The sequence below is a fragment of the Passer domesticus genome, chromosome 2, assembly GCF_036417665.1.
Source record: "Passer domesticus isolate bPasDom1 chromosome 2, bPasDom1.hap1, whole genome shotgun sequence".
NCBI classification, from domain to species: Eukaryota; Metazoa; Chordata; class Aves; order Passeriformes; family Passeridae; genus Passer; species Passer domesticus.
Window position 1 is genome coordinate 52913765 of NC_087475.1, and position 22129 is coordinate 52935893.

The 22129-nt window shown below is 33.7% G+C and overlaps 2 long non-coding RNA genes across 2 annotated transcripts; one reads left to right on the forward strand and one right to left on the reverse strand.

Annotated features, from left to right (window-relative positions):
• Positions 1-443: 443 nt before the first annotated feature.
• Positions 444-6968, reverse strand: LOC135295414 (uncharacterized). Its single transcript, XR_010357500.1, has 3 exons — positions 6830-6968; positions 4372-4476; positions 444-3741 (listed from the first exon to the last, which is right to left on the reverse strand). It is a non-coding gene; the product is annotated as an uncharacterized LOC135295414 (long non-coding RNA).
• A 3339-nt stretch (positions 6969-10307) lies between these two features.
• Positions 10308-20583, forward strand: LOC135295415 (uncharacterized). Its single transcript, XR_010357501.1, has 4 exons — positions 10308-10550; positions 14057-14207; positions 17935-18157; positions 20425-20583. It is a non-coding gene; the product is annotated as an uncharacterized LOC135295415 (long non-coding RNA).
• The last annotated feature ends 1546 nt before the right edge of the window (positions 20584-22129 follow it).

The following is a 22129-nucleotide window of genomic DNA, read 5'->3' on the forward strand; positions in this document are numbered from 1 at the left end:
AGTGGGAAATATCTGCTAATTTGAGATGGTCTTTTTACCCATCATACATAGTGAAATCCATATTCTGTGCATTTCCAGTGCTGCAAATTAGAGAAACATGATGATCTTTTATCTTGTGGTATAAATTTGCTCACCAAAATCCTATAGGTAGCAAAAAGTTGACATTTTCTTTGCTCCAGTTAGCAATACTAGAATTTATTTCACTGTTTATGTTTATTTATGTTTATGCCTATTGATATTTTGCAGATGATGATAGTAGTGATGATGCCTCAATTCTGTGGAATGGCAAAAAAAACCAGAAAAGTGAATTTGAGTTTTTCTTGAAATAAAATTTTAAAAAAAATTACTAGCACACCCAAGAAACCGCAAGAAAGGAAGAGCAAACTATTGATTTTTTTAGGTATCACTTTTTATTCCTTTATAAAAATCTACAATCTGTCAGAAATTAAATAACAACCTCTTCGTCTGGGAGAAAACAATTTTTTACTGATTTCTTTTTTTCTTGCCATTAACTCTTTTCATACACGACAGTCTGTGCTTGACTAAATTTGCATTCTTAGGATCACAATCTTTAATCTAATCTGCATTTTGCTCTGTTGAGTTCAAATCATACAGAGATAAGCTCAAGCATTGAAAACAATACATTTTCATAAAACACTTAAATCTTCTCCATCATCAAGAACTCTGCATCAATTTTTACAAATAATTCTGATCAAGTCTACTAAAAAGTATTAAACAATTAACTACTTTTGTCAAGAAAGCAAACAATAGGATTAAAATATTATATTCTCTTTGGCTACCTGTAAAAACTTTGTGTATACCCATCAGACAAAATCATCATTCACCAATTTCAGTTTGTATTCTACTTGATTTCAGACATTAAAATAAGGACATATCACACAACAAAAACCACAGAACAATCCAGCTGTGAAGACCTCAGGAAGTCTCTAATCCAACCTCCTGGTCCTAACAGACTTAACTCTGAGGTCACTCAGAGAGCTCTGGGCTTCATTTAGTTGGATTTTGAAAATCTCAAGGGATAGAAACTGTATATCCTCTCCCAGGAGCCTGTTTTGCTGCTTGACTCTCTTCATTACTGTGTTAAGAACATGGGAATTTAGAAGAAAATAATGCTCTTGCAGCCCAGCTGATCCAGAGAGATCAGAGGGGCTGGGTGTGGCTGAGCTTAGTTTCTGATTATAACCAATTTAACACTAAGAGTCTGGTGAAGTTCAAAAGGCCTTACACGAGAACAGGTGCACAAGTAATGCAATTTACCCCCAGCCCTATAGGTCTGGTCACATTCAATAAGGACTTTGCACAATCCAGACTCAGGAATACTTGAAACTGCAGGAAATCAGGTTCAGGATTCCTAAAACACTGTTAATATGTGTTGTGACAGAAAGTATACCATGAGAGATTCTAATACCACTGTGTATGTTTAAATGGATATTCCTGGGTGTGCTCCTATGTAGTTGGAGGTGCAAAACTAATCTAAAGGGATTCCTTCATGAGAGGAGAAGCAATACAGTCCATTGACTGATCCCAAACAGGCAGCGATGTTTTTGTCTTTCAGTCTTTTCTGCCCTGAAGCGCTCTTGTTATTCTGTAAATTTTGGCCCGTCCCAATGTGACTGAGCAATCACATGTTATAGGTGGGGTTTAGTGACTTTGGTCACATGTGCATTATGTATCCCATGCTCTCCTTCACTTGCATCCCAAGGGTTTCTGTAAGTTAATACTGTGAATATGTGCTAGTTACCAAAAGTGTAAATCAGCTCTCCATTATCAATCCCTGATACAGGTGTTGCTTCTAATCTCAAAAAAATTTGACAGTAATTTTACATCTGTGCTTTACTAATTAAAAAAAGGAATACTGGTCCTATTTAAAACTGAATTCTGTTACCAGTTCAGGAAAACACAGAGGGAAGAAGAGTTAGGCTACAGTAGAGAATTACCTGTAAAACCACAGAAATTTAACTGAACATAATCCTCCCATCAAGTATTGCAGGAAGTAAAAGTTCTAGATGATGAGAGGAGAGATATGACATAGAGAAAGCTGAATACTGACATAATTTGTCACAGAGATAGTGGGGGATGTTAGTTTAATGGCTTGCTTTCTCTTGAGGACACTAAGTTTTCAACTATTTCTTGTCAGGAATTATCATCCTTCAGAAGATATTCCAAGCCTTCATACTCATGGAATTTTAATGGTTGGCTGTGCCTTGAATTTTCATTCCCAGCAATATCTGTAATTCAAGGTTTAAAGCATAGACGTAGTTCCCAAATAGCATTCAGATGTATAAAGTCATTAGAATATTTTAGTAGCATGCTTTATCATTTAAAGCCAGCCAGAATCCTTATAGGCTTTTTTAACTGTTCATGCACACTTAGGTCAGCCACTGGTTAACGAAGCAAATAAGATCCTTGGGTATCTTAAAAAAGCAATGGAAAGTAATATAGATAAGATTATTTTAATATTGCTTTACATTTTTAAAGCAGCTGAGCATCACACTTTGTAAATGCTTATGTACTCTACTTAGCCACTAGTTGAAATAGTAAATATTTTACAAATACCTTTTGCCTGTAGAAAGCAATAGCACAAGTACATCACATTTTGTATGCTGTCATGCTGCCTAATCCATGAAAATAAATCATTGCTCACATTTATCCATGGTATTTATTCACTGAAGCAACTTGGAATCTCATTCACCTTTCTTTACCCCTGAAGCACTACTTGTGAATTAGTATTCTTTAGCACAAGAAAAAATGTCAGAGTAAAAGAATACAATCCTCCTTTAAGCATTTTTAAGTATTTTATAAACATGTTTTTTCAGCTGAAGGAGGGAGGCAAAGCATGTTGTTTCAGGTACTTTCATTTAGGTCTTTGCGCAGTTCTAGTCTGGAACAGAATTTCTGGGATAATAGGTTAGTAGCAACATTGGCTGCAGTGGGCATAAGATAGTAAAATTCAGAATGCTGAGAGAACGGACCACAGCAAAAAAGCAAAGTCTTAACCATGTGCTTCAATGGAAAAGTTTTTCCTAGTCAAAAGATTAGTTTGAAAGTATTAGGGAGCAAGAAGGGTTGGCTGCCCAACAAGGAAAGTTGAGTCAGAAGAATTGTGTAATAAAAAGGCAGATGCAAAAGTGACCACACCAAGGAGGACCCAGGGTTGGGAATGTCAAATCAGGGTCAGTATCAGAGCCGGAGAGTGTAGTCAAAGCCAAACATAGTTCAGTGGTCACTCAACTAGGTTGTAGATCTGTATGAACAATTCAAGACTAATTTGAACAATTTTGGATGGGCATAGTCTGTTTTCAGTTTGAACAGAAGGAAACCCTCCTCTTAGAACAAAGGTTTATGGTATCTGAACATAAATTTTTATGATGCCCTACCAGTTAGAAATTACAAAACACATAAAAAAATCTAGTAGCATGAAGGTGAGATTTTATCTCAAAATTAATGGGGACAGAGGTAAGAGAACACTTTCTCATTATTATTTATTTCTGATTATTTTGTGATGAAAATGTGTTGTAAGGCAGAGTTTCAGCCTAATGCAAGGAACAAGTAATTTGTACACAGAAGCCGTAAGCCATGTCACTTTGAATGAAGGATACAGGTTTTTGTCTTCCCCAGCCACTGCTGACCATTCATTCAGTCTTCATCCTCAAGTCTGGATCTTGCTCGTAGCACTGAATGCTTCAAACTGCTTGTTTACTGACAGGGTGCTGAAGGATGCTGAAATAATTGAAATGAACTTTGCTTTTTGGATCAACTGCTAAGGAGGCAAGATGACATAAAAGTGACACTTTGGAGGCAGAGAAACCTTCTTTGAATACATATTAGCCAGTATTGCTTATATAAGTGTAAGTACAGTGCAGATTTTGAACTACATTTTTTTATATGACACTAATGAAAGAATAGAAACATAACTACGGGTAGGTATATTTGTTTTTTTTGGTTTGTTTTACCAGCTCAGTTAGTGCTATTTTTCCCTAAAATTTGTGACATTCTGTAGTATTTATCAAGCACTAAATGTTCTCCTAGGAGAAAACAAAACCAGAAAACAAAATTGTATTTTACATTTTAAGGTGGGTTTGCTAATGTCTGTTTCTAGTTTACAGATATATAAAGATCTGATATTAAACTGTTTAGAATTTCTTAAAATACATAAATAAAGCTGGGCATTTTTATTTAGTTTGTTTTGTTTGTCAAGGAAAAGCAAAAGGCGATGTGTAGAAAAGAGGAGAATGAGTTATACAAAATAGCAGATAACCTTGCTCTATTATAATTTCCAGTTAAAATGACACATATTTCCCATATAAAAACAAACAAAAGGGAAATACACAGTTGATATTACACACTTACCTGATACTCTTTTTCAGTGTAGTTAGGTTTGATTTAAGGAAGGCAAAAATTCAGTGTATCTTGCATAGGTCTGCTTCTACTTTGGAGGGGAAATGGGTTTCTGCTCTGGATATTGGATGGACAAAAATGTTGTGATAAATATGATAGAAGAAAGTTTTACAAAAAACATTCTGACTATCGTTAAACCAGATGACAAGCCCAAAGTCAGCTTAGTTTCTAAAGTATTTAAACTCCCAAGGTCAGCCTTGTTCTTAGGCAAGTACAGAATCAGGGCAAAGGAGAAAGCCTGACCCCTAAATACTTCCCATTGTGCTTTATTTATCCATTTGTCTCATTCCTAATGGAAATACATGTGGAAATATTAAAAAAAAATCAAACTTTGAGAACTAAGTGTTCATGTATAGCAAAAGGTTCAGATTACAACATTAAAAAGGACAGTTTGTGGGCTTATAGGCCCAAAAATAGGATATCTATCTTTGAGCAACATGGACAGTGTCACTGAAAAATATCATAATTACTTTAACTACTACTTGGAGACAATTGGAAAAAAGCTATTCAACTTCTTGTTTTTAATTGCCCCTAGTCCAAGGTTAAAAGCAGAAATATCTGAATTAAATTAAAAGTATTACCTCCTAAAGTTACCTCTTATTAAGCTTTTGTAGAGCACACCAAGTAATAATTTAATATCACACATATCATACTTTGTTCAACAAAGTTGTCCATATGAGTTAATAACTGACAATAAATCACAATTAATTAATAACTCATTTCACACACTTCTCAAACATATCAGCTATTGCAAAGAATAGAAAATAATTTTGTAATAAGATTTAGTCTTGTAACTGGGTAGAAGCTTTGTAAATATATCAAAGAACTTTCAAAATGCTATTTTCATATAAGCTCTTTACCTATATCTAAGTGATAAAGGCAATAATCTCATGGCTAATAAATGCCATGTTTTGCATTACCTTTATGCCAAATTAGTGTAGCCAGACTTTTTACTCTAGGAAAATCATATTGTATAATAAAAACCCTAAAATAACTCTCTCAAAAGGCAGAATAATTTTTTAAAGGAATTTCAAATTATCCTGTTAAGGTAAGTATATGTATTCCAAATTATACATCAATGTCATACATCAAAGCCAGACTTAAGGAAAATTTATATCATAATTCATAAGAGAAACAGATAAATTCTAGACTGAGTAAAACTCTCCAAGACTGACCAAATTACTCAATACTTACGTATTGATAGTTTATATCCAGCTTTTGTTATTGCCTGGATTATGTGAAGTACTGAGTTGTTTTACAGAAATCAAATTCTACTTCTATATCACTCATAAATGCTCATTAATTGCTGATTGCTATTATTCATGCCTCAAACTAGTAATTTTCTTCCAATGTATTTTTGACAAGACTGCTACATCTGCCCTGGGAGATAAAAGTTTCAGAGATTTGTGCTCCACAGATCCTCTGAGTAGACAATTGTGTCTTCTAGCACAATAGTTGAGAATTTGCAGTGTAAATAGCAAAAAGTATTGGTCATAACAGGATAACAGGATGTCTGCACACATTTTAAATTTGCAGGAGAAATTATCAGCAGAGTTTAATTGTATAATTCTCAGTACCTTACAGACGATGCTATTGCCAAAATCTGGTCAATATTAACATTGCTTTATACAACTAAAGACTTGAAAAGAATATTTGAAAATATGAGGCACATTTGCATTAGAAATTGACACTGAAAATACAATATGCATTCACACTCCCATGTGGACTTTAATACATGCAGAATTAAAACTGAAAGAAATTGCAGAAGGTATTTGCAGCTTAATGGCTTAGTCTGTGCACAAGCCTTAATTTTCTAGAATAACAGTATTGCAAACAAATAAATCATCAGGGGCAGGAGCTGCCTGGTGTTGTAATTTAATTGTGTTCAACTTGTCTCAGGCCAAGAGTCTGTGCTTGCTAGGTTGGTTCCATAAAATGACAGTCCCAAATGGTTTTGGGACATATATCCAAATATCCATATATCTATATCCAAATATCCATATATCTATATCCAAATATCCATATATCTCAGTTTTGATGAGGCTAGTAATTTCTGATTTGAATATATCAGTGTTAATTTAATCATACATATTTACATGAAATTTATAAATTTTAATCAGACTGTTTTATCTACAATAGAAAGATAGAAAAATGCATGTGTAGAAAATTGTATGCAATTGACAATAATACATTTAGATAGTACAAAATGACTACTAGATAAGGTAAATTTTAACAGTATCAGGTTTGTCAGCAATAAAAATATATTACCTCTTCTACAAAATTTAACTTTGTTGACTAATATAAATATAACAAAATAAGTATATGTAATCTAAAAGCATTTTACAGATATAAGTATTACTTTTTATCGATAAAAAGTCAGTGAACAGCTGATAGTTTGAGTATCACTCACTGCATCACTTCAGATGATTCCTCTCCTTTGAGTTGTTTTGATGGTTTGGGTTGGAGGTTTTTTGTTTGGTAGCTTTTTTTTTCTGTATTCAGAAAATCAGAAATTAACAGGCAATATCTTATGAAACAAGAAAGATGACAAATTACTGTATCCATGGTCACAGCATTAGATTAGTGAGTTATGAAAAAAATACCACACGCACATGCTCTGTATCTTTTCATTTACACTTTCACAAATTAAGAAATCAATTCAACTGTTAAAGCTTAGATATTTATATAACTGAGCACATATGAGTCTAAAGTGGAAATAATTCACTTCCTCATATTTCAAAACTATTTGTGGATGACAAAGTATTATATCAGCTATGTTAAGTTATAGGTAGAATGATTGCCTAAGAGAGGCTGATATTTGAACATACAGGCTTCTATAAACTTTCTCATTATTTTGGATTCAGAGAGTGTAAGAGACACATCAGGTTTGCCAGCCTTTGCATATTTTCATTATATATACTACAGTGCAATAGATCATAACATAATGCTTCTCAGATGCCTTTCATTCATTTAGTTTATGTCTGTGTTGGCTTGAAAACCACATTTCTGAAAAAAAAAAAAATTAAGGATATTTATGTTAAAAATCTCTATGTGATGATGTTAAAGGAAACACTGGACATAACTAGATGGATACATTTAATTCTGTGTCACATATATGTTGCTATTTCTTATTAAGGCAAAGTATCCGTTTTCAGATATATCCAGAAGTTTAGGTTTATCTTTTGATACTCAAATTCCTCAAAATATGTAAAAGAAAGAGGAGAGGAGAGGAGAGGAGAGGAGAGGAGAGGAGAGGAGAGGAGAGGAGAGGAGAGGAGAGGAGAGGAGAGGAGAGGAGAGGAGAGGAGAGGAGAGGAGAGGAGAGGAGAGGAGAGGAGAGGAGAGGAGAGGAGAGGAGAGGAGAGGAGAGGAGAGGAGAGGAGAGGAGAGAAAAGAAAAGAAAAGAAAAGAAAAGAAAAGAAAAGAAAAGAAAAGAAAAGAAAAGAAAAGAAAAGAAAAGAAAAGAAAAGAAAAGAAAAGAAAAGAAAAGAAAAGAAAAGAAAAGAAAAGAAAAGAAAAGAAAAGTAAGTATAAACCAAGGTACAAATAGTCTTCTTAGGTACCTTGTCCTGATGAAATAGCAACTTGAATCAATAGGCTATTTACTCAGCCTGAACATTATTTCAACTTTTTCTATATATATATCAGTATCAGCATGTGCCATAGTTTACTTCCTCCTAGCACATAATTCCATTATTTAATTATAAGCAAAAGCAGAAATTGTCAAGAATGTTATTAAAACTTGAATCACTATTTCTGTGATATTCTCTTTCTAATAAGACAGCAGTGGCTCTAGACAGTTAATTAGTGTAATTGTTTGGAGCATTACATGTCATTTTCCAAGTTTTATTTCAGTAACTGTTTCTATCAGTCTGCATTTGATACAGAGGGCCAGCAGTGACATTTCAAGTAGAAGAGCTTGAAAATCATATTCTTGGAGTTCAGAATTTTATTTGCCATCCAAGAGTCTCAAACTCTGACATTTTTCCCCAAGACTTAAATGGTTTTCTGAAGAGAAAATATAAAATATATTTGCCTCTATGTACCACTGAATGCTGAAGTGCTAAAAGCACCCTATTTCAAGAAATATAGGTCTCATTCTACTGCAACTAGCTTGCCAAGACAAACAAAATAATATGAGACTTCAGTTGAAAAGGACATATAAACTCAGCATTAAATAATAAATCTATTAATGCTCTACATCTATCCTATGCAGTTTATACTGATGGTAAAGATCCAGGTGTTATTTGGTACTGCCTTATTAAATCTCTAATGGCTTTTCTAAATTTACTAATTCAGCAGCACAGATGAAATATTTAAAAAAAAGTCAGCAAAAACAGTTGTAGAGGAACTCAAATCATTTTCCTGAGTTCAATATGGCTCATAAACTATTTACCACTGCTCAGAGACACTGCATTCTCTATACACAAACTCCTAAGGGAATGGAGAAGTAGAAAGGTAAAGGTGGAACACTCCTTCCCAGTGGGATGAAGTGTTCATCCCATGAGGGAATTGCTAAAGATTCAAAAGAAAATATTTTATTTTCAGTAGACATAATGCAGCTATTTGATGGCACAGCTGAGCCAGGAAGTGTAATATGGTGCCTGGAAGTCTAGGCATGTTCTCTACCATAACTATATTTTTGACTGTGTGTCTTCAATGTAAAATTCATTGTTACTGTAACAGAAAGTACATAAAAATGACCAGTAAATATTGCTCAACTCCAATACTTGGCAGGAGAAACTATCTGAAGGTATATTTCAATAATTGTCCTGCCATAGTAGTATTCCCTGTCCACTTTGAAGATGTTTTCCAAGTAGAAAATAACTTGTCTTGCTTGTTTCATGTAACATTTAGTAGTTCACAGATTAGAGATGGCAAGGGACCTAGACAGTTTGAAGTATGTGTGGTTGTGTGGTCACATCTCCTGTTCTGTTCTTGTCACTGTCCTTAGAGAGGGAGTGTCTCTTCTCAGTCTTTATTGGTGTGGTTCAAAGAGTAATGGAGTCTAACAACACATTATAAATCAAGTTTTACTGAGACAGTAAGAAAGATGAGCAAGAACATTCCCATGCAGTACCAAAATCACAGAATCATAGAATGGCTTGGGTTGGAAGGGGACTTTGAAAGTTCATCTTGTTCCAACCTCCCTGCCATGGACACAGACATTTTTATTTAGACCAGGTTGGTCAGAGGCCCATTCAGCCTAGCTTTGAATACTTTTCCAGGGATGGGGCATCCACAACTTGCTTGGGAAACCTGTTCCAATATCTTACCACCATCACAGTAAAGACTTTTTCCTAATATCTAATCTAAATCTACTTGCCATCAATTTGAACCCACTCATTCACCCTTTTTCCTGTCACTGCATGTTATTGTAAATAGTCTTGCCACATCATTTCTGAAAGTTCCCTTCAGGTACTGTAAGGCTGCAATTAGGTTAACCCAAAACCTTCTTTTTTTTCAGGATGAACAATGCTAATTCTCTCAGCTTTTCATCATAGAGAAGATGCTCCAGCCCTCTGATCAGTTTTGTGGCCCTCCTCTGGACTCATTCTCACAGGTCCATGTCCTTTCTGTGCTGGGACCCCAGAGCTGGATGCAGCCCTGCAGGTGGGGTCAGGGCAGAGCAGAGCAGAGGGGCAGAATCCCCTCCCTGTCCCTGCTGCCCACGCTGCTTTGGATGCAGCCCAGGACAAGTTTGGCTTTCTGGGCTGTGAGTGCCCATGGCTGGGCCATCTCCAGCCTCTCACCCACTCTGTGGGTCATACAGTGATTCACCTGACCACACACAGCAGGTACAGGATGGTCGGTGACATCATGGCTCTACTGGAACGGGCAGACAATTAATATGTAGATAAGCCAACAGTAAAAGCCAGTGGCACAAATGCTTTTTGGATGTGGTTAAGAGTTGTGCTATGCCTTGGGTCCACCAAAGATTACAACTGGAGAAAATCAGACCTTACATGGCAGTAGTGTGCCCTACATGTCAATGGGTTGATGTGAGCCTGCCTTTCTGATAATATTGGTCAAGGGGCAGAGTGTCTGTTACTTTGCCCCTCCTGGAAACTTCTACATCCCTGCTCCTGCAAGTATTTTCTGGTCTTCCTTAATTAAAACGAGTTGAGTTGGTGAGTTTCAACTGTTTAAACCACTGAGGATAACTTGGTTAGTTTTGATTGCACCAGGTTCAATCAGTTACCTGTCTGCCTTTTTGCTGTGCAACAAAGAAAGTCTATCATATATAATTGAGACAGAGAAAGTACAGGCTAGGCTGACTTGATAGCCTCTTTAGCTCTATACCTCTGCAGCAAAGCAGAGTACATAAACACCATTTGAGAATTTTAGACAGATTATGGGAAGTATTCAGCACTGACTTAATTTTTTTAAGCTGTCATTTTACCATCACAGAATTAGAACTGGACTTTCAGAACTAGTTTAGAACTGATTTGTTCTGATAAGCCTCACCTCCAATATTTATTGTATTAACAGCCTGAAATGTCATTTAAGATAATGAAATAGTAGGTTTACTTAAAGCTGCAGTCTTTGTGGACATATGTCATTAATCAAACTACTTTTGCTAGCAGTCATCATGAAAATGCTGTTGGCATGCCAAGAAATGTTAAACTTCCTGAATAATTTGAATAGAATAAATTTAAATGAGAGCAAACAAAGCCTTAAAATTATGAGTAATGTCCAATAACTTAAAAGGCCTAAAGGGCATTTATGAATTGAAATAGCTATAGAGCTACCTAGTGGACAAGTTCTGAACTGTGAAACCAACGTAATTTCAAAATGTCCTTTCAAAATTCTCACAAAAAAATAGACCAGTTTGGCTCTTTTTAAACCCAAATATTATTTTAATCAAACATGCTATTAGGAATCAATTAACTCAAGATGTCAGCTTTGGGGCCTGAAGATTATTTTTCTAGGGACATCATATCGTCTAACGAAAGGCTTTACTACGAGTGTTTACAATTATTATTCCTAAGACTTTCTGAGCTTTAGCAACTTGTCCCAGGGCAGAATTTTTTTCTAAGACCTTGTGGTGAGCTAACAGGCCAGTGACTAAGCCACTCACTCATCTTCTCTGCTCCCATTGGGATGGGGAGAGAATAGGAGGAACATAAACATGGAAACATGAATGAATATACAGACTGTTTAATAAGTGAAAGAAAGACATCTCCCATATCAGAAAATGACAGAAATATAGATTACTGTGAAGGAAAAAAGGTGAGGAAATAGTGCTAAAAAACCAAAACAAAAACCCCCAAAGTAAACCACTTAAAAAATATAGCAAAACAGCAGAAAAGACAGTCTTATTAATATTGCACACTGCCAGGAATTACCATACTACCTTCAGCTGGTGACAAAAGGCAAACAAGGCTGGTAGAGATTATAAAGATATTTTCCCCAACAGTACTTTTCCTGTTCTGTGGGTTGTATGCACTGAGGATTAGAAAGTAGAAGGATTACATTGCTCCATTAAACAGCTGCATAGATTAAATTTGGGATTTTGGCTATTGTTTGGGGTTTTGGGGTTTTGTTTTGGTTTGTTTGTTTTTGGTTGGTTGGTTGTTTTTTTTTGGAGTTTTTATTTTTTTTGGGGGGGGGGATTGTTTATGTGATGGAGCTGAAAATGAGAATTCAAAAGTGAATTCTGGTAGTGACTTCAGTGAATTCAGGATATGAACACAAGACTGTATTGAGCTCCTGTCTTGAACTTTGTTTACTTCAAAGAGGTGAAAGAGAACTGCTAAAAGAGAGAGTCTTGCTGCATAATACTGCTAACAAAGATGTCAAAAGTACTGATTTGTAATAGAAGTCACCAGCTAAAAATATCTTAGTTTTGCAAATTATTTGTTATATATTACATGCACGTATGTGTGTATGAAGATAGCAAAATGTCAATGCAAAAATAATCATCTTAATTTTTTTTTCTCACAGTTATATTAAGTCCCAGAAACTCACCTCTTTTTTTCTGAAATTTGATAATTCGAAATACTTGAAGAACACATTTGCATCAGTTTTTCTTATTTTTATTTAGAAACTTTATAGATTATGCAATGGCACAAGAGAATTCCCAAACCAGTATATTTTTAGTATAAAATATCCTACACAACAGTTTCTCTGTGCAGTAATAGCACTTTGACAGAGCTATGCAAACTTTAAATCCCAAAAACATAAGCACTAAAATGGCACTGTAAACTTCAATTTTAAGGAAAATAAACTGTAATTTTAAGGAAAAATGTTTAAATTGATCACATGCAATGTAACTATGAAAGAATTGATTGCTCAGAAAACCTTATTTTATAAAACCAGCATAACTTGAAAACTTGTCTGCATACTGTAAAGAACATAGTGTGGTACCTTGTATGGAATTGTGATCTCTGAGAAATTCTTTTATTTTGTAGCTATAAAAGCTCTACTTCACTGCAATCTGTGAGGTTATTTTTTTAAATGTATATTTATTTCAAAGTTCAAGCTGAACTGTTGGTCCTCATGCATTTCAGCTGACCACAAAGAATGTGATTGATTCCTAATAACAAAAGAACTATAATGTTACTTGTCCAGATAGTATTTGTGGGCCATAAAATGAAGTCAAAGAAAAAACTTAGGAAACTTAAATCACCATGGAGGAAATATTGCAATATCCGCGTTCAGTAAGACAGGTTTACTGCAGTCACGAGAGATGCTAGGGCATAGAACATCAGATTTCATAAAGTTTCACTGCTCTTGAAGCAAGACCATCATTGTTTTTAGGATAATGCATACAATTTTAGAAATAAGCAAAACTTCTAAACATATGTATTTTAATAATATTAAACACAAATCCCAATTCTTTTCCTGAAATGCTATTATTTGTTAAATTATTTTAATAAAAATCTAAGTTAAACAACTAGAAGTTATATAACTTAGTTTACAGCTAACTCAGTTTTAAATTATCATGTGACTGAATTATTTGTAGGAATTTGTCTTCAGTTATTATGTTAGTGCACAATGTAGAGCTGAAATATCAAAGCAGAAGTTGGCTGTAAGTGCTGATGTAGTACTTCTTTTTTGTCTCGTTGTCTACTAGTTTGCAAAATAGGGATGGCAAAGTGATTGCTACAAAAACAAAACAAAACAAACCCCAAAAACCCCCAACTTTCTTTTTAAATTAAAAATGGTAAAATCCACGAGAGCCAAGTAGATACCTAGATTAAACCAAATCTTGAAAACAATTGAGGATTTGCTCTAAGATAAGCATATGCATGTTCAAAGGTATGGAAACCAAAATTTTCAGTATTTCATCATTTCCCGGATTCAGAATGAATGCTGAAAAAAAAATTACTTTAAAAAATAATTTATGACAAAATCATAATATATGGAATTCACATATATCTAGATGTGTGCACACATGTATTTGTGACTGTTTGATCATGAATATTTATATAAACAACATTTTTTTAAATGCCTGTTGTGAGGGAATATCCTGGCTTAGATCAGGATGAATTAAATGTATTAACTACTGCTCAATAATTTTATCAGTGTCAATGAGTTCTGAAATATAATATTGTCTGTACATAAGATAATACAAAGTACTAAAAAGTTGCAGAAAAGTGTCTATTTCTGCTTCCTCTTTTTTTGCTCATAGGTGTTTCAGACATCAGAGTCGGGGAGGAGCCAGGAGCTGAGTGTGGTGGCTCTGTCTGAGTAAGCTCAGAGGCATCCCTGGTCTTCCACAGTCTGGTGCCCCCAAGGGTGTAGGTCATGCTGGAGTGGTTGGAATGGATAAACTTTATGAGGTGGGGACCATCTCCCAGAGTGATCTTTACTTGTTGGCAGACTGCTTCAGGATATTGCTTGTTGATAGGCGCAGTGAGTCAATGTGCAAACATTCTTGTATAAATGTAGTGCTGCTGTTCCTGCCTTTCACACGTGGGTGGTATTTTTACAAAATACCTTCCTAATTGTGCTTTAACCAGTGGAAACTCTGTCCCTGAAAACTGCTTAACAACATACCTCAGGCCTCCAATATTAGCCTGATTACTTAAGTGATGTCAGCTCAGGAGTCAAAGACAGGGAAAAAGTTAAATGAGGTGAATTCTATCCTGGCATTCTTTTCCTGGTTTTTTTTAGAAGATCTAAGGTTCCTTTCATTCTGTACAGACTCACTTTGAAAAATGGTTTCCTTGAGAGTATGTTGTGTACCCTCTTTCTTTCAGCTAGTGAGATCATCACCTTGCAGAGTTTGTCAAACTGACTGCAGCTCCCTGTAAAAGGTCAATGTCACCGTGTCCAGAGTAAATGAGATATTTCTTCTCCTTGTAATAACTTCTATTCTTTTTATAACACTGCACTGTAAGATGGCTGTCATCCATACTGAAACCTGAAAGTCAAAGTTTCAAACCACAGCTGCTGGTTTTTGGGGTTTTTTTATGATCTGATTTAGATTTTATGCTCTTGTCCTACTTTTCATATTCTAGTCAACAACTATGATTTTCTTTTTTTCATGCTTCTAAAAACTAATTTTGGAGGTCCAGTAGTTTTCACCAGTAGAGATGAACAAATTCTCTTTTTTGTTAAGCAAAAACCTGTCTGTCTAAATGGAAAATACACAATATTATGGTCAAGTTAAATACCTTATATTTTATTCAGCTCTTCAAAGGCACATCTGACTTTAAGTGTGCAATTATATGAAAGGTGTAAACAATGTATTATAGATTATCTTGAGTTAGAAGGAATCCACAAGGATCATTGAACCCAATTGCTGAATCAACAAAGGGCAACCTAGAAATTATACCAAATAACTAATAGTTGTTCAAATGCTTATTGAACACTGACAGTCTTTGGATGATGACCACATCCTTGATGATCTTATGCCTGACTACTGCCCAATAATGTAAATATTGTAAATTCTCAAAGTGACTAGAAGACTATATATCCCTTAAAACTATCCACAGTCATTTGTAGTGATTGAGTAATTACAAATATATATAATATCAGACTTTTTCCTTGTATTTCAGAATTTATAAAAATCAATCCATGGCAATTCATGCTTCACGATTTTAATGCTCTCTTAATATAGATTTTGCTCCTTTAATAAGTCATCTTTTTAATATGCATTTAGATAATATTACATAACATAGATAAGTATTCTGGAATTTTAATCCATGTTTATTTTTCTTACTCTTCTATTGAAAGCAACATTATGTATAAAGTATGGTTTTCAAAAAGCATTCTTCTTAAATATCACTTTAGCTATTATAGTTTGAAATAAACTAAGTCACCTTTCCTGTTTCTCTGTACACTTACATTAAATAATTTCGCGTATTGTTGAAAAAATGACATATTTTCTGACCTGAAACAACCTCATTTAGAATGCCTTCTTGAAACCACAGACAAGTCTATGCTGGCTGCAGCTTTGAAAAAAATTGCTATATCATTTTATGCAGAAAGTAATCTGAAATTCAGCTTTTTATATAAATATAAAATGAAATTAATATAATTGTCAAAACTGATTTTTAAAATTTATTTATTTTTCTGATTTTATATAAAAATCAGATTGGCTGGACAATTTTATTTATGCTACTTGAAGGCAGTATATCTCAGGTTATTCAAAAATATCAGAGAAATACACTGGGGAGTGTCACATAATGACAAATTAACTGAGAATAAGTGAACTGTTTCCTTTGTTTTTTGTTTCACTTGAAATAAATATGGTGACTCAATAAATGTTCCTTTAAATCTCCTCTATTTTTTATATATGAAAAGAAACAGGATTATATAATATGTGTTCAGTTTCAAAGAATAATTCATATACAAGATTTTTGGGAAACTACTTGGTCTCTAGAAACCAGTTACCACACATCTGTAAGTTAATGACTCATTAAATGTGATAGCCACTTATGTCAGCCTTCACTAACATAAGCACACATATCTTCTGATGAAGAAACAGTAGTTTTTATGCAAACAGCAGAAATTCTTTTTCTCTCTCTCTCTAAAAAAAATTGTCATATTTTTTATCTATAATAAACATATGTTATATTTTATATATATTTAATAGAAAATATACTTCTTCCAATCAATAAAGACTGTGGTCAGTAACACTTGTTTATCAACTTGTGACTGCAATATGACTTACGTTTCATAAAGAGACAACAGATGTCTCTGATCCTTGTCATCTTAAAATTATTCCAGTTGTCTTCTAAAAAAGCAGAAAATATGTGAGAAGTGAAGAATTGTATCTTCATTAATCAAGTCTAAAACAAAACATTTGCCTTGAAAATGTGAGTTATAACATTAGACTAAGAACCTGGATGATCTTTCCACTCTACTTAATGATAGAAAACTATAAAGTATTCAGTTATTGATTATTAGAAACTTATTTTATTCTGCAGATTGTATACCAAATTAGAGATCCTTGCACCATAACTCTTTATTCAGACCAGTCTTATATGTTGACATTATTGCTGTGGTTTTATTCTTTTTTTCTCCTGCAACAGGCTGCTGGCAAAATGAAAATTAAGTATCCTGACACTGACATTTAAAAAACCAAATTATATTATTAGGAGGAAATATCTGTACTAAAATAACACAGTTAGAATGAAATTAGATTTAAAATATCTTTTATTATACAGTTACAGACCTGAAACCATAGGCCCATGAAGAATCACTGCATTTTCAGGCTTTTCTCATGAAGGCAATGTATTACTCAAGGAATGGGCATGCCAAAGTTTTATAGAGGTAAAAAAGTTTCATCACCTCTTGTAGTTCTAGTCTCCATGTTCTAAGAAGGACTTAGGATAGATAAAGAAAGAATATAAAGTAACAGCAAGAAGATGTTGCTTTGTGAGGAAGTGCTGTAAAGGACAGTACTCTTCAATACAGAGAGGAAAAAAATGAAGAGAATTATGAGAAATGTTTAAAAAATCATTAAGAACCATGATTAGCTGTTCTCAAACAAAATTGGAAGCATTCTGTTAAAGTATCAGAATTTGATTTGAAAAAAATGTAACAGACTCCTTGACACAGTGGGAATGGACTAGTAGTAGCAGGACACTACAAAAGCAGGCAGTATCCTAAATTAAAAAAAAAAAAAGAAAAAAAAAGAAAAAAATTGATATGGCAATCCATTGGAGTACAAATTCCTGAAGAGATCATAAAAAGAAAGTCCAAACCAGAAGTTGTACTGGGACCATGAGATAAATCTACTTCTGAAAGTGATCAAACTGAACAGTGCATGTTACTCCCATTGTCAGACACTCCAGTTTGGGCAAAAGGGAGCATTACTTTGGCCCAGCAGGGCTTTTCTTCTGTTCTTCCAGCCTCTCCTGGACACCTGGGAGCTTCCAATTCTTCATAGAAAATACCTATAATTATTTTTCACAATTTGAAAAATAGCACAATAGAGAAAATTGGTGAAGTTACAGATAATCCTAAAGGTGTCTATAGATTTTATTTATCTTCCAGATCAATTTAATACTTTCAGTAATTAAAGGGGTTTGTACTTTTGTTTCTTTTTTATTTTAGAGCATACTGCCTCTTCTCAATGTGGGTCAGGGCATCACCACAGGCAACAAAGGTTGCAGAATAATAATGTCTTCCTGCTGTTAAATAAAGGATGAGAGATTCTTACACTGAGTTTGAACAGAAACTTCTGAGAGCTCCTGATCATCTGGAAACTAGTCCCAAATACCTACACTTGGAAAAAGGCATGAGACTGTTTTACAGAGATTCAGATAACAGTTCAAAGGTGATTAGAGAACTCTTTCTTAAGAATAAGAAAATAGTACTTGCCTTTTGTTTCTCTACTTGTAAAATTCAAAACAAGAAAAAATGTTTGAATTTACAAAACTTAGATTTAATTATCTGAAGTCAAATTTCTAAGACATTACTTCAATCCAGAAAATATCAGAATATTAACACCTGTAGCTGGATGAGTTTGTGTTTACTTTAAATCTTCTTTTTTTCACTACCAATAATTTCAAAACAGAAAATCCACTTGAATTCAGGTAATCGATATATCAAATTAAAAAATAAGTACTTATTTAGAAACTTCTGTCTTCACTACTTAAATTCATTGGAGTCATCAACTACCTTTAATCATAGCTAGTTAATTTTGAGCATGTTTGTTTTTGTTTTTATTTTCCAATAACATGTTTATAAATGTTTAAGATATCTGATCTTAAACCTTTTCAAAACATGACTTTTTTTTACAGGAAACACATTTGCACAAACCATACAGGTGGTAAGATACAAATTTTAAAAAAAGCAAAAACAAAAAACAACAAAAGAGATAGATAATTCAGAAAAGAAATACAAAAATATACAACACTGGGGAAGGTACTCCATGTAATAACCATATCTTTTAGGAAGAAACCTTTTATAACTTTTAGGCAGAAAGAAACAACCCCTTAACTATCAATATTGTGTGCTGTCTATAGTTGCAGACAATGAAAAATATTTTTGAAGATTAATGGTTTTTATGTGCTGTAATAATAGTGAATTTTGTGAATGAACACATTATTTGTTAAAGTACATTGTTAAAGAATGTAGCAGTGTGGGTTTAAGGCTTGAAACCAGCCTGATTTGTTAGTCTTTTAATCTGATCTGTTACTATCTCTGTATTTGGTTGCAATAGTGAAGTAAGACTGCATGAATATTTTGTATTCATAAACCTGTATATGAATCATTTATTAATGGTTATGTCTACTTTAGCATTTCGATTCAGAGTGTGATTTTTTTAAAATTGAATTTAGAGATCATCTCCATTTACTTAATTTTCCTGTGCTGTTTTTTTTAAGCTTTTCGTATCCAGACACTAGAACCAGATTATTTTTGAGAGGAAACTAAAGCACAAGTTCTTATTAAAGTGCATACTATATGTTGGAACAGCTAATGAGCCCATACAAGTACTCATGGACATTGAACCACGGATGTGCTGAGGACATTTGATTCAGGGAACCAGATGATGCTGATAAGAAGTACAAATCTGAACTATAAAATCAGCACAAAATACATGAATGCACTGACATTCCTATTCCAATCAAATATCTTACTTTAGAATATGTAATATGTAATTAAATTACAAGCTAATATTGCAGAAGTTTCAATGATACATATAGATAATATACCACTAGTCTAAATCTTCTTCTCCTAAATGAAAATAATTTTTGAAATTTTTGGCAAGCACATTATCATCATGAAAGTACCTCTGAATTGAAAATCAATAATGCAGGTTAAACAGAGTGTATTTTGTTGTTAAGAGTAGATGGAAAAAGACTTGTGAACATTGCATACACAGAAATAGAAAAACAATATGCCATGTTCACTAAAGCTGCAATATGAAGCTGGGTTCTGCTACCCAGCACAAAGTAAAATAAATGAATCTTGTGGCTTGGGTTGGATGTGGCTTTTTGTTTTTTTGTGGGATTTTTTGTTTGTTTTTTGATCTTTGGTTTCTTTAAATGCTAGTATGAACTACTGCATCACCTAGAAAAGTATGAGAGTAAATGGGATATAATTGCAAGGAAAAATAACTTGGAGATTTTGATTATTTTTCTTGTCCTGGACTGCTGTACGATAGTGGGACAGAAGGAAAATAATAATGTGCTGTGCAAATTCCCTACATGTGTGTTAAGTGAATGTATTTTAAACAGACACTTTTTTTGTTAAAAAGCACACACTGGAATATTCCACTGAATTTTAAGGGTCAAGAATTCACCAATGCATAAAAATACTGTTTCAGTGATATGAATCAAACTCTATGCTGTAGTTCCCTGAAACTAAAATGTCAAAGCAGGGAATGTGTAATGAATCCTAGAAACAGATTAGTATATAGAAATCAGCAGAGAATTTCATATCTTAGCATCTGAGAGAGCAGATGTAATGGTATGATGCACAAACAACAAATCGAGCTGCTTTGATTTTAAAAAATTTATTCTAAAATTAACACATAGAGTAGAACAGAGTAAAGAGACTAGATATTCACTGAACATCTGCTGTGTTTGTGTCATTCAGGTGACTCTTATACCTGCATTTTCCCTGGAGATGCCAAGCTGTTAAAACAAGCCTCTACTACAAGATTGGTGCCAGTAGAAAATGTGCATAAATTTTACTTCAGTGAAGTGTCATTTCAGTGTATTTCTTTTGCTGAAGGAATAAAACAAAGTTACAATCTATCTCCTTTACATTTTTTTTTTAATTGCCACTGATATTTTAGGCAAAACAAAATTTTACAATTTTTAATTACTGGCTATGTTCAGAAAAATCCCCATTCTCAGGCAGATATGCCTATCAAGTAAAGTAAAGATAGGATCTTTAGGAGTTACTTGTAAATGGTTTAGCCCTGTGATGAGCTACATGTAGCATATTTGAATACATGCCTCTTCAGGCATCTGCAGTACCACCTGATACATTCAGCCTTTCCCAATTTCTCTGCTGCACAGTTTAAAAGGTGACATAAAAATATGGTCAGCAACCAGCTGACTCAAAAAATAATATTAATTGACTAATTTCTTTTTTTCTTGTGTTTGTTACCTCAGTGTTTTGAAAGTGGTTTCCCTATCAGCAATGAAGACAGAGCACATCACATTGCCCTAGTTAAGAGAATAATGGCAACTGCTTTACATTAGAAAGTGTTCATCTTGTGTACTTTCAATGATCTTTCTGGTTTTCTTCATTCCAAAAGTGGAAATATCTCAAATCCTTACGGCTTCCTCTTTCACACTTTTCATGTGATCAATGATGGATTTAGCAATCATTCATATGGGAATGATGATGAGGTTTAATTGTCTGCCTGTATGATTTCTGAGTATCTAAATATCCTTTAATACTAACTGAAATAACCATAAACTTTTACCAAGCTGCATAATAATTAGCCCACTGCTGAAAATTATGTATATCTTAGATATATATAACTAGACAGGACTGGTTAAGAATCAGCAGACTGTTATTGTAGAGCCCTTTCCTTGAATTAAGCCTTAGTCATTAATGTTCTTGGAAATAAATAAGATTTTATCAATGTATTTCAAATAATCTAATCTCTGAATAAAGCAGATAGAGTTCCTTAGTTGCAGAAATGTATTTTAGTACAAAAAGTTTTACTTCAAAATGATAGCTCTTCATTAAGCAACAGTTACGGGCTATTATTTATTAAATCTCTTTCATGACAGAAAGAAACATTCTCACAGAGATACAGAAAACAACTTTCCAATGAAATTCTGGTGTCATCAAAGTGACTGACAAAACTCCCATTAACTTCAATAGGTTCAAGAAAAGCCTTTACATAGATTTGTTGGCAATCAGTTACTTAACTGTATCTATGCACTCAGGCTAAATAATGAATCTTCTCAAAGCAGTCCAAAAAGTTATACCAAAAAATAATTATATTTTTGTATGTAATTTTTACAAGAGCAGAAGGTTTATAGAACAGAAAAGCAATAAAAAAAAAGTGTACCATTTCCTGACACAGAAAGTGATATCTTGATGACAGAGAAAGTTGTTTCACTAAAATCTCACCTACCAAAGAAAGTAAGACACAGTGACAAAGGCATTTCTAGCTTGACTCATATGTAAAAGTGTGAGAAAGATTTATATTGTAAAACAATACCAAAAAGACAAGCTTAGATTTGGAGAAAAGTAATAGTGTCATCTAATTCATTTTTCCTGTACTATCAGAAACTGGAATCTATTGTGTTCTTGTAGATACAGCAGAAGACATTTT